Here is a 6,811-nt window from a genome sequence, read left to right as displayed (position 1 = left end):
ACAGGTCTGGGATTGCGATGTCCCAGGACGGTCTTTTAAGCCCAGCCAGTTAAAATAACCTTAAAGGACCAGACACTATACCTCATAAAAGACAATACCCCTTAAAATTTGAGGCAAAACCTGGGTTACAGCCACTATTCATAAGTTTCTCAAACATGGTATTTTATTTTACTTTATTTTAAATATTTTATTTATTTATTTGAGGGAGAGAGAGAGAGCACATAGGGTGGGGAGGGGCAGAGTGAGAGGGAGAAGCGGACTCCCTTCAGACTCACCTGCAGGGAGCCCCATGTGGGGCTTGATGCCAGGACCCTGAGATCATGACCTGAGCCGAAGGCAGACTGAGCCACCCAGGCGCCCCAAACACAGTATTTTAAAGCCTTGTCCATCCCCTCATGGCAGTTTGACCAGTAAAGAAGCCAAATGGGGACTACCAGAGAGTGCAAGGTTAAAGAGCTCTAGACGAGGCGATGGTGCCTCTTCATCCCGTAGTGCCAAGTCCATACACTATTCTGACCCAGGTCCCTGCAGGTGCCACCTGGTTTACAGCACTTGATTCAAAGGACGCCTTCTTTTGCATCTCTCTAAGTGAGGAAACACGGCTACTACTCGCTTTTGAATGAGCCTCGTCTTCAAGCCCACAGGCTGCTCGATGAACTTGGACAGTCTTGCCGCAGGGAGTTAGAGACGGTCCTCACTTGTTGGGGGCTGCACATTGCAGAGATCTTTGTGATATCTCCTTGTCTCAAGGCGTTATAACTCAGTATACGATGGACTGCAGTTTGTCAGTATACGACGACATTTTAATCTGTAGACCCACAGAGGAGACGTCAGATAGTAATTCTATAACTTCAATTTCTTGGCAGACAAACGGTATCGTGTCTCCCCTAAAAAGGCACAGATATCTGGATAAAAAGAACAATATCTGAACAAACACCATACCCTCTCTACCAACAGAAAAATGGCTATATAAGATCTTGGACCCTCAGCTACAAAGAAACAACTCTGTGCTTTCCTAGGCATGGCCAGCTTTTGCCATGAGTGGACTCCTGGATTTGGGCTCTTAGCCAGACCCTTATATGATGCAATTAAAGGCCCTGATGAAGAAGAATCTTTGCTCTGGACTAAAGCCCAGGAGATGGCCTTTCAAACATTAAAAACTAAGCTTTCATCAACCCAAGCTTTGGCTTTACTGTATTTAGAAAAACCTTTTACTTCATATGTAACAGAAAAACAGGGACAAGCTTTGGGAATCATTACTTAAAAGTTAGGAAAAGAAACAAGTCTGGCGGGTTATTTTTCAAAGTCACCTGATTATGCAATGCGGGGTGGCCGGCTTGTCCTTGAGCTGGAGCTACCACAGCCCTTCAGGTAGAAGCAGCTTTAAAGCTCATCTTGGGACAGTCCTTACCAGTAATATCATGTTCAGAGGGTCTTAGAGACCAAAGGCCACCAAAGGAGGATAGGAAGCTGACCTTCTAGATGCTGGCTATACTTTCAGACACACCTGAAATAATATTTAAAACCCAACCTACTTAAAACCCAGCTGTCTGTACGCCTGGACCTGACCACCGTCCCTCTGTGGTAGAACATGACTGCCCAGAAATTGTAGACCTTGTTTATTCCAGCAAAAGGGATTTGAAAGATGCCCCTATTGAAAATGCAGGTGACGGTTGATTTACTGATGGCAGCAGTTTCCCGGATAACGGAGAAAGAAAAGCTGGATACCCTGTAGTTAGTTTAATTAGGACCACTGAGGCACAAGCCCTTCCAGCAAATACGTCTGCTCAAAGGCTGAATTAATAGCACCTACCCTTGCTGTTCAGTTGGCAACAGGCCTAAGGGTTAATACTTACACTGACTCCAAACATGCTTTCCTGGTACTACATGCTCATGGAGCAATTTGGAAAGAAAGGGGATTATTATCAGGCCAGAACTCCCCAATCAAATATGGGCCTGAAATAATTACTCTTCTCGAGACTGTAGACCTGCCCAGGGAGGCGAGAGAGGGCGGGAGGAGGGAGCTGTAATTCACCTAAGAGGACATCAAAAGGACGTAACTTCACAATAGAAAGAAAATAATTTGGCAGACCATGTAGCCCAGCAAACAGCAAAAAATAAATAAATATTCAATTTTATACCAGTCCTAACTCGAATAAAGTCCATAACTCCAGTGTATTTAGACCAAAAAGTTCACATAGCTCAGGAATGGGGATTAAAAAAAAAATAAGCAAAGGACTGGCTTGTTAATGATGAAGGAAAATCTTTATACCCCAAAATAACCAATGGAGGGTAATACAGGGTTTACACCAGACCACTCATTTGGGCAAAAATACTTTAGACTATTTAATTTAAAATATCTTTGGGTGCCTGAGTGGCTCAGTGGGTTAAGCCTCTGCCTTCAGCTCAGGTCACGATCTCAGGGTCCTGGGATCGAGCCCCGCATCGGGCTCTCTGCTCAGCGGGGAGCCTGCTTCCTCTTCTCTCTCTGCCCGCCTCTCTGCCTGCTTGTGATCTCCCCATCAAATAAATAAATAAAATCTTTAAAATAATCTTTGATGGAGTAAATTTAGCAACTACAATAAAACAGGTCTGTCAATGCTGTATCGTTTGCGCACGAGTAATTGAGAAGGCACAGTCCGCCCCTCCCCCACTTTTAAAACCAGTCCAAAGGCATGGAACATATCCAGGAGAGGCCCGGCAGCTTGATTTCACAAAGATGTCTCCTTTCAAAGACTAAGAACTCCTACTGGTGTTTGTGGACACTTCCACTGGATGGATCAAGGTCTTTTCCTTGTAAAACCGAGAGAACCATGGAAGTAAGCAAAGCTGCCCTTTTTAAAAAAAAAAAATTATTTTTATTTGATAGAGAGAGAGAAAGAGAGCAAGAGAGCACAGAAAGGGGGATCTGCAGGTAGAGGGGGAGGGGGAGGCAGGCTCCCTGCTGAGCAGAGAGCCCGATGCGGGGCTCAATCCCAAGACCCTGGGATCATGACCTGAGCCGAAGGCAGACCTGTAACCCACTGAGGACACCCAGGTGTCCCTGTAGCAACAAAAGTTTTGTTGGGAGAAGTTGTTTCTAGATTTGGCCTTCCACAATCCCTGCAAGTGATCATGGTTTTTCTTTTTTTTCCACAAATAACTCAACAAATAGTGCAGCTTTAAAAATTAAACATTTCCTACAATCCTGTGGAAACGTAGAAAAAGCTAATAATGCTTTAATACGACCCTTTCCTAAGCTTAGCCTAGAGACCCAGAAAACTGGGTTACTGTCGTCCAAATAGGAATTCTCAGGAGGAGAACTGCTCCAAAACAACCTGTAGGACTCCGCCGTTTTGAGTTCTTATATAGAAAGCCATTTCCTACAGTGGACCTGTTACTGGAAGGACATTATCCTACTCTATTAAACTACTCACTGAAGGCTTGTTTAACCCATACACCACGTAGTGATTATACTGATCACCTGCTTCCTGAAACCGACTCAGTATAACTGAAAGTCCACCCGAGGTCAGCCCGGGAGACAGGGTTTGTTTAAAAGACTGGAAATCAAGTTCAGTGGGGGACTTAAATCCAAAATGGAAAGGTCTATACTGGGTCATATTATGTACTCCCCCTGCAGTAAAGTTAGAGGGACATTCTTCCTGGAATAAAACATATATCTGGAATAAAACTTGTCCCTCCTTCACAGAAAACCCATGAGCAAGCTAGTGTGCCTTCTTACTCCTGTAAGCCTGCAGAAGACCTCCAAGTCTTCTTCAGATGACAATGAAGGCTGCATAGTTTCTCTTTGTTCTCTGTTCACCCGTCTCAGCAGAGAGTTCCTTTCCACAATGGATGCAACATTATGCTGAACTTCCAAGTTGGACAGTTTGTTGGGTATGTGGAACTTTGTCCAAGTGAAGGATCTCTGGGTTACTCTGGTGGGTTTCCCCTTTACAAGGCACTGATTGGCATTTGCTATATACTTACATTTCAAGGAATAACATATAATGATACCCTGTTTCATGATAAATTTATCACTAACCAGAATATTTCTTCTTGGCCCATGATCAAGAGGACATGGAATTTACCAGGACATAACCAGACTCTTTTATACCCTCAAATTATTAATACATAAACTAGCTTTACAACTCCACAAATTGATGCCCATCAAGTGGCTAAGTTACAAAATCCTACTTATTATTATACTGAGAAGGGTATATATCAAATTTGGGATACATGAGTATGGCCCACACCCATCATTGGGCAGCTCAGTCAAAATGCAATTTTATGTTGGGAACAAAGGAATCATACTTATGATACACAGGCAAATAGCAACAACATCTAGGGTAGCTATCATTAGATACATGTCCCCAAACCGTCCTGCTCCAGGCTGCTGACTGGCTTGCAGCTGATTAGATGAGGTGACCTGGAATCAGACAGCTAGCTCCAAATTGAACCCTCTGGTTATGTAAAACTCTTCAATAGCCCCCAGCTTCCTTCAGGGTGGATAGATCACTACACCTTAGGTTTTGCCTGGATTCGTGGGTGCATTACTAAAACCATCACCACCCTGGCTAATCGTCCCAACTTCAAAGAAAGAAAGATGGACTTGATCTATCTTTCTTTGGTATGACCATCTGACACCCATCTTTGTTACATCTGTAGGGTTAGAAAGCATAAATTGGCATGGGGAAGCCCTTAATAAATATACCATAAAGCACTCAATGATTCACAAACAAGCCTCTCCTTACTCAATATTGAAGTTGCACAGATGTGCAAAGTAGTTCTACAAAATGGAATGACTTTAGACGTTCTAACAGAAACACAGGAGGTGCTTGTGCCATTATTAAAAACAGAATGCAGTGTATACATCCCAGGTTACCATAAAACTGTCACAGGACAGCTAAAAAATATAAATACTCAAGTTGAGGGTCTACGAGATCCTTCCCTTTGTTTTTTTTTAAAGAAACTCCCTTTTTTTTTTTTTTAAAGATTTTATTTATTTATTTATTTGACAGAGAGAAATCACAAGTAGACGGAGAGGCAGGCAGAGAGAGAGAGAGAGGGAAGCCGACTCCCTGCTGAGCAGAGAGCCCGATGCGGGACTCGATCCCAGGACCCTGAGATCATGACCTGAGCCGAAGGCAGCGGCTTAACCCACTGAGCCACCCCGGCGCCCCTTTCCCTTTGTTTTTAACAATTTGTTAGGTGCCTGGTTTGGGGGAGAATTATGGTCAAATATTAAAGGTTTCTTTGTTGGACTTCTCATTCTTATAGCCACATTAATTCTTGCCTGTACCCTCCAAGAATGTGACTGTCAAATTTAGGAAATTAAAAGTGGGGAGAAGGTCAGGTTCTTGGGGTGCACCTGGGGGAAGAGTCGAGTCTTCCTGGACTGACTGCTTGAGGTGTAAGTTTCAGATTGGCACAGAGCCCTTCCATTTCCAGAATCTGCTGAGATACCTCTTCTGCCGGCAGTAAGGGTGGGGACCTGTGAATCTGGCAGGCTTGTCAGGCCAGAGCCGTTCTCAGGAAGCAGCAGCCTGCCTGCTTGCTGTAGACACCGTGTCACACAGGCCCCCGCTCCGCCTGGAACCACAGCGCCACGTGCCTCATGCAAGGGGAAGTGAAAGCTGAGAGAAGGTACAAAATAGGTGGTTTCCACCCACCCCCAAGATAGCGAATGTTGGGTGCCAGCATTTACCGTTGCTGGAAGGGTGTCTCACAGCTGAGTGTATGTGAACTGACGCCAACTAACTTACACCCTACTGAGGCCAACAGAGGACTCACTTCCCGTCCTTTCCTCATATGTGATGGGGCTCTGTTAGGGCCTTTGGAGACCTTACCCACGGGCTCTGGGGGGCGGGGGTAAGTCTGCTCGGTGTATGTGCTCCAGGCTGGGGCTGGCCTCCAGGGGGCGCGGGGCCGGGGGCTTGTGCTGGGGTCATCTCTGAATCCTGTTAATTCTTCAAAATCATTAAAACCAGGTGTGGCTCTCGAGAACCTTGGCACTGCGTTAATCCAATTTCTGCAGTCCTGGAAGGAAGTGCTTGGTTCTCCGGGAACAGCCCTGCTGCCCTGGCCTCAGCTCCACCAGACCCTGAGAACCGCTTCTGAGCGGAGATTGAGTCAGAAGAGAAATCAGGGTAAAGGGTGATTTTCATTTCTTTAGAATTTTGACTCACAAAAGAGAATATAATGTCAGGGTTTGGTTTACTTTGATTTTTAACGTGTCTAGAATTTTTCTGACCTGGCAATCAGATCTTTGAACCTCACTTTCTTCCAGGGGACATTGACAAGAGAAGGACTTTAGAATGTAATTGATGGCACCTGGAGGTTGTAATTTTACTATTAGAGGATCTTAGGATACTCTTCAATCTCATCGTAGAATGTCTGAACAGCCTATTGGACTGGATGTTGGATGGAAATTGTAATTAGAAGCAAATTTTCACCCTGGGATGCCAAGTGACATTGGTGTTATTTAATTAGCACTTTCCCCCTGCATCTTGGGGGCAATTGCCCAGCACTGCCCAGAGTGCCTGGGACCTGCCCGGTGGTGCTAGGAGGATACACACGGGAGCAGGGCTGGTTCTGGTAAACCGTCTGTGAGCATGGCCGCCAACCTCCAGGGACATCGCAGAGCTGCTCTTGGAGACACAAAGAGAAATGAGACAGGATCCCTAAACCCTGCAAAGCATTACATGAGTTTTTACAGCAAAAGGGCAACAAGTGTGATAAAAAACTGCGCTTGCTTCATAAAATCACTCACAAAATACATTACCTTTTTCAAATATTTGCGGTCGTTTGGGTCCATTGGCATCATGTCTTT

General features: G+C 44.9%; 1 long non-coding RNA gene across 1 annotated transcript; it reads left to right on the top strand.

Moving 5' to 3' along the window:
* Positions 1-5,522: 5,522 nt before the first annotated feature.
* LOC116576017 lies at positions 5,523-6,327 on the top strand. The gene is made up of 3 exons (XR_004280024.1): positions 5,523-5,625; positions 5,970-6,128; positions 6,269-6,327. It is a non-coding gene; the product is annotated as an uncharacterized LOC116576017 (long non-coding RNA).
* The last annotated feature ends 484 nt before the right edge of the window (positions 6,328-6,811 follow it).

This window comes from Mustela erminea, chromosome 17 (assembly GCF_009829155.1).
Source record: "Mustela erminea isolate mMusErm1 chromosome 17, mMusErm1.Pri, whole genome shotgun sequence".
NCBI classification, from domain to species: domain Eukaryota; kingdom Metazoa; phylum Chordata; class Mammalia; order Carnivora; family Mustelidae; genus Mustela; species Mustela erminea.
The sequence above is the reverse complement of the archived record's forward strand: the minus strand, read 5'-3'. Positions and strand labels throughout refer to the sequence as shown.